The sequence below is a fragment of the Lolium perenne genome, chromosome 2 (assembly GCF_019359855.2).
Source record: "Lolium perenne isolate Kyuss_39 chromosome 2, Kyuss_2.0, whole genome shotgun sequence".
NCBI classification, from domain to species: Eukaryota; Viridiplantae; Streptophyta; class Magnoliopsida; order Poales; family Poaceae; genus Lolium; species Lolium perenne.
The window spans coordinates 22,899,682-22,910,992 of record NC_067245.2 but is presented as its reverse complement, the minus strand read 5'-3'; positions in this window follow the sequence as shown (position 1 = coordinate 22,910,992).

Below are 11,311 nucleotides of genomic sequence, written 5' to 3'. Positions count from 1 at the left end.
CATAATCGGAACGTCCTACTCGTGATTGGGCCTCGCGGCCGCGCACGGTGATCGTAAGCCGATCCTAGACAGGGCCTAAAAACCAACACGAGGTTGATCCCCGGAACATCCTGTCTAGGGCTAGCAAACTACACCCTACGCGCCGCTGGATCCTCCAACCCTTTGTAAGGCCTAACTATGCAGATATTAAACTAATCCTTGAAGAACAAGGAGCAACCATAACGGATCGGATCTACTAAATAATGATCAAGCGGGGTGCCGCCCCTACGACTAAGATAGGCATAAGGGCGGCTAGATGTCTAAGGGTTGCACGACGATAGCATGTGATACGAAGACAATGCTAACCCTAACACATCTAAGATAACTATGTTGCTCGCCATCAAAAGGGCTTCAGTACGAGCAACGCATGAACGACGAATAAACTTGTACTGCCTAGATCGCAAGATGCGATCTAGCCAGCATGATGCTTACCCGGAAGAAACCCTCGAGACAAGGGAGTTGGCGATGCGCCTAGATTGGTTTGTGGTGAACGTGATTGTTGTTTATTTCATAAACCCTAGATACATATTTATAGTCCGTAGACTTTCTAACGTGGGAATAATCCCCACCGTGCACGAGACAAACTCTAACTAACCGACACGTATCCTACTATATTACAGATACACGGGCAAACTAGCCCAAACTTTGCATAACAGGCCGATTCACGTATTTCTTCCATGTATATTCTTCAAGCCCATCTTGATCGCGGCCCACCTCTGACTCGGTCAAATTCTGGTGATAACACATGCCCCCCTTGTTTTGGAATTGATAATTCCAAAATCACTCTGCTTTTTCTTCGTCGGGTCATGTTGTGGCAGAGCAGAACCATCGAAGTATCCTTCATCATGATGCCTTGTCTTCTCAACTTCTCTGCAAAATTTGATAGCTTTAGCATCACTTCCTCGGAAACTGCAATGGCATTAAATCTCCACTAGGCTCCTCCTTATTTAACTGTGCCGATTGATTAGCTCTCTTCATCCCCTTCCTCTGTTCTAGCTATCGGCACCGAAAAAAACCCTCTTTCCCTGTAGCAATGTCTTCCTCTTCCTCTGTCTCCTCCGGCCTCTCCCTCCAGTCTTCCTCCTCGAGCGAGCCGGAGTGGAACTTTGATCATGTGCCAGACGGCCCACCCGAAGCACTCATCGGGTCAGATGGCGACCTGCCTCTGACCGATGGGGAAGACGACCTCAAGTTCCTCATCGAAGGGGAACTGATAAGCGAAAGCGAAGACGACCTCCATCCCTGGGTGAAACCCACCTCCTCCGACGGGAAGGAGGAAGAAGAAGAAGTAGAGGAAGAAGAGGAAAAGGAGGAGGATGATTCCTCCTCCCCCGCTAAGCATCCGCCGGCAAAGCGATTCCGCGCTTGGGCGGACAGCGAGGACGATGATGATGACGAGGAGGAAGAGGAAAAGGAGGAGGATGAATCCTCCTCCTCCGCCGGATATCCGCCGGCAAAGCGCTTCCGCTCTTGGGCGGACAGCGAGGATGATGATGATGACGAGGAAGAAGAAGCTCCGGCCGAGGGCTGGGGCAGCAGTGACGAGGAACTCCCTGGAAGCAGTGCCGACGGCAGCTACAACGGCGACGATGAGGACAGCGACGACCCCTAGAACAGGGGCAAATTAGTGTAGGACTAGTAGTAGCAGTGCACTAGGCATCAGATCCCCTTTTTGAGAGCCATCGGCTCTTTCCTGTAAAGCCGCTCCTTTGAATTAATAAGAATTGTTCTTCCAATTTAACTTTCAATTAATCCAATGTCAAGCCTTCCGCTCGCCACAGCAAGACCGATAGCAACGTATCGGATTTTTTTTATATATGCCCATGAAGCCAGACTCAGATACCGATTAGACCGTCAGTCAAGCACTTCTCAAATTCAGACTGTGATTTGATATCTGACCATAATATTTCGCAATCCTACAGCCGATGGCTGTTCATCGGCTGTTTTGAGAATCCAGTCTCCTTCATTTTCTTGCAGTAACAGGACGGTCCAAACCCTGTAGATGACGACGGCTTCCCTTTCAGGCTCCTCTCCGTAGCTCTAGCAGTCTGATTCTGCAACGACTCACCGCTTTCGGAGAAGGTTATGGTGCAGGGTCAGCCGATGCAACTCCAATCGGCTCCCAAAAACAGAGTGTCTATCAAATCAGCTGCCCCCCGAGCCTCAGTCAAAGTGAGAACAGTGGCGAGGATACACAGTTCAGTCCAAGGGCCCTGAACTTAGGCAAATTGAGACGGCCACCATGCAGAGGTCCTAATCATGCCTACGAACGTAGCTGGGAAAATAGCCAACTTGTAGACGCATCAGAGCCGATCACCCTTCTTCCTTTGAAAGCCGATATCGCAGATGAAGTACCAACGGCTTAAAGAGCAAAGGGCTGCCTTGTGCCAAAACTGACGTTTCTGGCAGTACTGCTGAACTGTCGCAAAGGGTTGGAAGTCCTCGAAGAGAAGGTTCAGGTACCAAAATCGGCTCATTGTTTACTCCCTCGAGGAAGCAGAAGGCATCACAATCTGAACTGAAAACCGACCTGGTCGAAATCCGTGTCTTAAACACGCAGCCGGTAGATCTTGTGTAAATGTACTAGAGTCGATGGTTGTGCATCGGCTTTATATCGCGATGCTGACTTTTTTTTTACTGGCCGATTTTTCTATCGGCCCCCAACACTTCACTGCACACATGTTCATCTGCACATGTTCGTCTGATTAGGTGCCCCCCGAGCCGAATCTGTCAGGTAACTGCAGATATCGGCTCTGTAGTTAGCCAAGGCACTGTATTTGCACGTCGGCTCCGGTAGGACCAATGTTGATTTTTCCTAACTCATCAGCCGACGTAGAACCGCTGCCAAGTAGATCGATGTTGAACACAAGCAGAACATGTGGTGAGGATAATTTTGGCCGATTGCTGGAATCGGCCTCCATATTGATCGAAGCGCTCAATGAAGGTTTTGCAATGTCCCTCCATATATCTTTGGGGCCGATCCCAAGGATCGGCCTCGCCACGTTTGCTCATCGGTTTGTTCTTGCTATACGGTTAGGCCGGTGGATAAGACCAGCCTAACCCTGTCCTTCGTCACGTCGATGCGCTCGCAGTCGTCCAAATTAGGTGCCTCGTCTAATCCTGGAGCACTAAACTCCGTCGGAAGGGTGAGCACCATGTTTGTGCCAGCCGATGTCTCATCATCGGTTTTCTTTTGCTTGGGGCGCCACTCCATTTTTTGTGGTCGACCCTCTTCATCCAGGGTTCGCTGGATCTTCGCGGCCAGATCAGGCCGCGCCTTCCTTAGCGTGTGCAGGTATAACCTTTCGGCTTCCTCCAAGCCGCGCAGTCGCTGAACCCTACGCTTTTGGGAACGGCTGAGTCCATCAGGGCACCACCTTGGCCGGTGGTACCTGTCTTCTTCTTCTTCTTCTTCATCGTCTTCCAAATCCTCGAGATCTTCCACCCGAGGGGACTCAGCGTGCTTGCTTCGAGGTGGGAGAGGCCCTAGACGTTTGAACACGGACACGTTAGCTGCATCCTTCCTCTTCTGTCTACATTCTGGGCAGTTGCCGATTGTAGGCAATCGGCTCATTCCTGAATCCCAGCAGTGTCTGAAGAAGGGGCAGTCCCAGTGCCTATCCTCGTCGTCTTGCTTCCTCGATTCTTCCTTGGCCCGGCGCTCGTACTCCTCCTCATCGCGATCATGCCGACGATGTCTCCTGGCGTCCCTAGCCAGACGGTCTCTATCATCATCGTCGCTGGATCGTCGGCGTTGGCTATATTGACTCACGTACTTGTTGAGGAGGTGATCGGAGAGAGGTCGCTGATATCTTACGTTCCTTACTTCTCCCTCTGTGATATAGCGCTTGCCATCGTGCCGGAGCCGATCGCGTGGAGCGGCCTCCTCTGTGTCCTTGCTACGAGAGCAGCTGCCCTCGTCTCCATCCTTGCCAGAGTGGTGTCCAGGTCCTACCATGTTGATGTTGAACGAGAATCCCGGCTGGCAACCTTCAGGGTAAGTGCACTCCACCATGTTAACGGCGGGGAAGGGGTGGGTGTCGACCTTCATGGCATACTAGTTGAAAATCAGACGTCCTTGTTCTATCGCCATTTGGATCTGCTGACGCCACACCCTGCAGTCGTTGGTGGCATGGGAGAACGAGTTTTGCCATTTGCAGTATGGCTTTCCGTTTAGCTCCTGTACCGTGGGGATTTTGAGGCCTTCGGGTAACTTCAACTGCTTCTCCTTGAGTAAGAGGTCGAAGATTTGCTCAGTTTTAGTTACGTCAAAATCAAACCCTCTGGGCGGACCTGGTGGCTTAACCCATTTGCAGGACACGGGGTTGCCCCCGAGTCCATTCAGCCACCGCTACTTCTTGATCTCCGCAGAGCCTTCGTCTTCATCTGCCTCAACCAGGACTACCGCACGCTTGAATTTGTCCTGGTACAAGTCCGGTGGCGCTGTTCATATAACGACGCTTTACGAACCATGTGCGCCGGTGAAGGGTAGTCTGCTTGGGAGGCCATGTCCTTGATTGGTGATGCAAGGCCCACCACCGCCAACTCGATCGCTTCCTTTTCACCACACGAGCCGAATAACATCGGTTCCTAAGATTTCGAAGCGATGGACGTATCCCGCCACGCTTCTCCACGCTTCGACGTATTTGTGCTAGATCGGCAAGGCCGGACTGAAACCTCTCGAGTGATACCGCATGTGGAACTGTTCTTCCAATCGCTTCCAAGTCCGGATCGAGTCCGTGGCAACGAAGTGTACCACCCGAAAGCCGATCCCGTGAGGGACCGTGCGAAGAACCTCACACGTAGCTCATCTGCTGCCGAGATCGTGCCCAGCTGTGCCAAATATCGGCTCACATGCTCGATGGAGCTGGAACCATCGATCCATTGAACTTGGAGAAATCAGGGAGCCGATATTTGGGTGGTAGCGGGATCAACTCGTACTCGTTGGGGTACGGCTTGGAATAGCCGATTGTCCTCCTTTTTGGCACCATGCCGAACTGGTCTCTCAGTATGGTACTGATTTGATCCGCGGTGCTGGCTGCAGGAGTCGAACTCTGAAGATTTGCCCGAGTGGCATACTTAGCCAGCCATGCTTGCTTTTCCAGCTCTGAGCCAACTGCAGGAGCTGAGCTCTGGAGGTTTGTTGGAGTGGCATACTTAGCTAGCCACGTTTGCTTCTCAAGATCTGTTGCTGAAGTTCCTCCTGCTTTTCCAGAAGTCCCTGCTGTTGCGGCCTGGTTTGTGAGCGCCCAGTTACCGCAGTCTGGCACGTATGTGCACGTGTATCCGTGAGGGATCTCCTTAGGCGCCTCGTACAAGAACTGGTAGTCACTAGGGTCACCACCGATCTTGTAGACGACGAATGCCGGTGAATTCGGCACTTCTGGTGCTGCCAACGCGAATGGCAGCGGTGGACGGGACTGGAGTGGCATCTCTCCTTGGTATGTCCCGAGAGCTGGTCCTGACGGAGAGTACTGGTGCCTCATGATCTCCTGGATCACCCGAAGAGCAACACGCTCCAAAGTGTTCACCAGGTTCTCAGAGTGGCGGTGCAGCGAGTGAGCCACCATGTAGTTAATCTCCTGACGCAGGGACCTGGTGCGTTCTTCTGACGGGGCGGACAGGTCTATTCCATCGAGCGCACCTTCAGGCGAGAACCCTTTCTACCTGACGCCATGGGAACGGGTTCTGTGAAAAGAGCCGATGAGGTCGGCTTCGAGGATCGCTTTGACCTCGTCGTACTTCTTCTTGAGCTCCTCGGTCAGATCCTCGTACGTGACTAGAGTGCCGTCCGCCATCTCAGATGTAGATGGCGATGTGGTTGATGTCGAAGATCGTCCCACCGGGCGTGCCAGAATGTGTTGCAGTCAGAAACCCACCGGCGAGCAGCGACGGGCAACACAGGAGAGCCGGGAGCAACTTAGGGCTGCGGCTGGCCCTGGTCCCTCCGAGCGACGGCCCGCAAAGACTCCGGCACGCACGTCCGATGCTGGTGCAAGGGCGTGCCACCTGACCTATACCTGGTCAGGAAGGTGATGGAGATGCCTCGCTTAGTTTCCTGCATGGCATACACGTAAACATTAAATACGAGCCTCGATCGGCTCTCAGGTTGTCCTGTGAATCGGCTCACAGAGCCGATCCACCCATGATTCGCACGAGGTGTACGAATATATGGTGGTCCTGCTTGATCAAGATAAAGCTAAAACGACCTACGACGATTTAGGGTTTTCACCGCATAATCGGAACGTCCTACTCGTGATTGGGCCTCGCGGCCGCGCACGGTGATCGTAAGCCGATCCTAGACAGGGCCTAAAAACCAACACGAGGTTGATCCCCGGAACATCCTGTCTAGGGCTAGCAAACTACACCCTACGCGCCGCTGGATCCTCCAACCCTTTGTAAGGCCTAACTATGCAGATATTAAACTAATCCTTGAAGAACAAGGAGCAACCATAACGGATCAGATCTACTAAATAATGATCAAGCGGGGTGCCGCCCCTACGCCTAAGATAGGCGTAAGGGCGGCTAGATGTCTAAGGGTTGCACGACGATAGCATGTGATACGAAGACAATGCTAACCCTAACACATCTAAGATAACTACGTTGCTCGCCATCAAAAGGGCTTCAGTACGAGCAACGCATGAACGACGAATAAACTTGTACTGCCTAGATCGCAAGATGCGATCTAGCCAGCATGATGCTTACCCGGAAGAAACCCTCGAGACAAGGGAGTTGGCGATGCGCCTAGATTGGTTTGTGGTGAACGTGATTGTTGTTTATTTCATAAACCCTAGATACATATTTATAGTCCGTAGACTTTCTAACGTGGGAATAATCCCCACCGTGCACGAGACAAACTCTAACTAACCGACACGTATCCTACTATATTACAGATACACGGGCAAACTAGCCCAAACTTTGCATAACAGGCCGATTCACGTATTTCTTCCATGTATATTCTTCAAGCCCATCTTGATCGCGGCCCACCTCTGACTCGGTCAAATTCTGGTGATAACAATAGTAAAGGCATTGAAGAAACACAAAGGAAGATTAAGTTTCAGCGGTTGCTTTCAACTTGTAACATGTATATCTCATGGATATTGTCAGCATAAAGTAATATAATAAGTGCAATAAGCAAGTATGTAAGAATCAATGCACAGTTAACACAAGTGTTTGCTTCTAAGACAGAAAGAAGTAGGTGATGTCTACGCACGCTTCTATTCCTGTAGACAGTGTTGGGCCTCCAAGAGCAGAGGTTTGTAGAACAGCAGCAAGTTTCCCTTAAGTGAATCACCCAAGGTTTATCGAACTCAGGGAGGAAGAGGTCAAAGATATCCCTCTCAAGCAACCCTGCAATCACGATACAAGAAGTCTCTTGTGTCCCCAACACACCTAATACACTTGTCAGATGTATAGGTGCACTAGTTCGGTGAAGAGATAGTGAAATACAGGTGGTATGAATGAATATGAGCAGTAGTAACGGCGCCAGAAAATAGCTTGCTGGCATCCAGTTGATGGTAGTAATATTGCAGGAAGTAAAGATGCAGTAAAACAGTAAATAAGCGATGATTGCAGTATTTGGAAACAAGGCCTAGGGATCATACTTTCACTAGTGGACACTCTCAACATTGATCACATAATAAAACCACTCTACACTCTCTTGTTGGATGACAAACACCATTAATTGTGTAGGGCTACAAGAGCACCTCAATGCCGGAGTTAACAAGCTCCACAACATTCGATGTTCGTATTTAAATAACCCTAGAGTGCATGATAGACCAACGCAATTATACCGAGTACTAACATAGCGTGCACACTGTCACTATCAGGCTATGAAAGGAGGAATAGATCACATCAATACTATCATAGTAATAGTTAACTTCATAATCTACAAGAGATCACAATCATAAACTGCGCCAAGTACTACATGATGCACACACTGTCACCATTACATCATGGAGGAGGAATAGAGTACTTTAATAATATCAGTAGAGTAGCACATAGATTAATAGTGATACAAAGCTCATATGAATCTCAATCATGTAAGGCAGCTCATGAGATCATTGTATTGAAGTACATAGGAGAGAGATATGAACCACATAGCTACCGGTACAGCCCTTAGCCTCGAGGGAGAACTACTCCCTCCTCATGGGAGACAGTAGCGGTGATGAAGATGGCGGTGGAGTCGATGGAGATGCCTTCTGGGGGCAATTCCCCGTCCCGGCGGCGTGCCGGAACAGAGACTTCTGTCCCCCGAATCTTGGCTTCGCGATGGCGGCGGCTCTGGAACTTTTCTCGTACCGTGGCTTATTCCCCCGAAGTTTTTAAGTCAGGAGGCTTCTTATAGGCGGAGAATCGGAGTCGGAGGGCTGACGAGGCAGCCACACAACAGGGGGGCGCGCCCCCCTGGGCCGCGCCGCCTTACTGTGTGGAGGCCCTGGGCCTCCCCTCTGGCCCCTCTCTGACTCTCTGGAAGCTTCCGGGAAAAATAAGATGTTGGGCGTTGATTTCGTCCGATTCCGAGAATATTTCCTTGGTAGGATTTCTGAAACCAAAAACAGCAGAAAACAGCAACTAGCACTTCGGCATCTCGTCAATAGGTTAGTTCCGAAAAACGCATAAAATCATCATAAAGTGTGAACAAAACATGTAGGTATTGTCATAAAACAAGCATGGAACATCAGAAATTATAGATACGTTGGAGACGTATCAGCATCCCCAAGCTTAGTTCCTACTCGTCCTCGAGTAGGTAAACGATAAAAGAATAATTTCTGAAGTGACATGCTACCAACATAATCTTGATCATACTATTGTAAAGCATATGAGATGAATGCAGCGATTCAAAGCAATGGTAAAGACAATGATGAAACAACTGAATCATATAGCAAAGACTTTTCATAAATAGTACTTTCAAGACAAGCATCAATAAGTCTTGCATAAGAGTTAACTCATAAAGCAATAGATTCTAAATAAAGGCATTGAAGCAACACAAAGGAAGATTAAGTTTCAGCGGTTGCTTTCAACTTGTAACATGCATATCTCATGGATAATTGTCAACATAAAGTAATATAACAAGTGCAATAAGCAAGTATGTAGGAATCAATGCACAGTTAACACAAGTGTTTGCTTCTAAGATAGAAGGAAGTGGGTAAACTGACTCAACATAAAATTAGAAGAATGGCCCTTCGAAGAGGGAAGCATTGATTGCTATATTTGTGCTAGAGCTTTTATTTTGAAAACAAGAAACAATTTTGTCAATGGTAGTAATAAAGCATATGTATTATGTATAAGATATCCTACAAGTTGCAAGCCTCATGCATAGATTACCAATAGTGCCCGCACCTTGTCCTAATTAGCTTGGATTTACATGGATTATCATCGCAATACATATGTTTTAACCAAGTATCACAAAGGGTACCTCTATGCCGCCTGTACAAAGGTCTAAGGAGAAAGCTCGCATTGGATTTCTCGCTTTTGATTATTGTCAACTTAGACATCCATACCGGGACAACATAGACAACAGATAATGGACTCCTCTTTAATGCATAAGCATTCAACAACAAATAATATTCTCATAAGAGATTGAGGATTGTTGTCTAAAACTGAAACTTCCACCATGGATCATGGCTTTAGTTAGCGGTCCAATGTTCTTCTCTAACAATATGCATGCTCAAACCATTCAACTCATGATAAATCACCCTTACTTCAGACAAGACGAACATGCATAGCAACTCACATGATATTCAACAAAAGATAGTTGATGGCGTCCCCAGGAACATGGTTATCGCACAACAAGCAACTTATTAGGAAATAAGATACATAAGTACGTATTCAATACCACAATAGTTTTTAAGCTATTTTTTCCATGAGCTATATATTGCAAAGACAAAGGAATATAATTTTAAAGGTAGCACTCAAGCAATTTACTTTGGAATGGCAGAGAAATACCATGTAGTAGGTAGGTATGGTGGACACAAATGGCATAGTTTTTGGCTCAAGGATTTGGATGCACGAGAAGTAATCCCTCTCAATACAAGGCTTAGGGTAGCAAGGTTGTTTAAAGCAAACACAAGTATGAACTAGTACAGCAAAACTCACATAAGAACATCTTGACAGCATTATAAGACTCTACACTGTCCTCCTTTTTGCTCAAACCCTTACTAGAAAATATCTAGACCTTAGAGAGACCAATCATGCAAACCAAATTTTAGCAAGCTCTATGTATTTCTTCACTAATAGGTGCAAAGTATATGATGCAAGAGCTTAAACATGAGCACAACAATTTCCAAGTATTGATACGTCTCCGACGTATCGATAATTTCTTATGTTCCATGCCACATTATTGATGATATCTACATGTTTTATGCACACTTTATGTCATATTCGTGCATTTTCTGGAACTAACCTATTAACAAGATGCCGAAGTGCCGATTCTTTGTTTTCTGCTGTTTTTGGTTTCAGAAATCCTAGTAAGGAAATATTCTCGGAATTGGACGAAATCAACGCCCAGGGTCCTATTTTTCCACGAAGCTTCCAGAAGACCGAAGAGGAGACGAAGTGGGGCCACGAGGTGGCCAAACCACAGGGCGGCGCGGCCCAAGCCCTGGCCGCGCCGACCTATAGTGTGGGCCCCTCGTGACGCCCCTTGACCTGCCCTTCCGCCTACAAATAGCCTTCGTCGCGAAACCCCCAGTACCGAGAGCGACGATACGGAAAACCTTCCAGAGACGCCGCCGCCGCCAATCCCATCTCGGGGGATTCAGGAGATCGCCTCCGGCACCCTGCCGGAGAGGGGAATCATCTCCCGGAGGACTCTACGCCGCCATGGTCGCCTCCGGAGTGATGTGTGAGTAGTCTACCCCTGGACTATGGGTCCATAGCAGTAGCTAGATGGTTGTCTTCTCCCCATTGTGCTTAATTGTCGGGTCTTGTGAGCTGCCGAACATGATCAAGATCATCTATCTGTAATTCTATATGTTGTGTTTGTTGGGATCCGATGAATAGAGAATACTTGTTATGTTGATTATCAAATTTATATCTATGTGTTGTTTATGATCTTGCATGCTCTCCGTTACTAGTAGATGCTCTGGCCAAGTAGATGCTTGTAACTCCAAGAGGGAGTATTTATGCTCGATAGTGGGTTCATGTCTCCGTGAATCTGGGGGAGTGACAGAAACCTCTAAGATTATGGATGTGCTGTTGCCACTAGGGATAAAACATTGGTGCTATGTTCGAGGATGTAGTTACTGATTACATTACACACCATACTTAA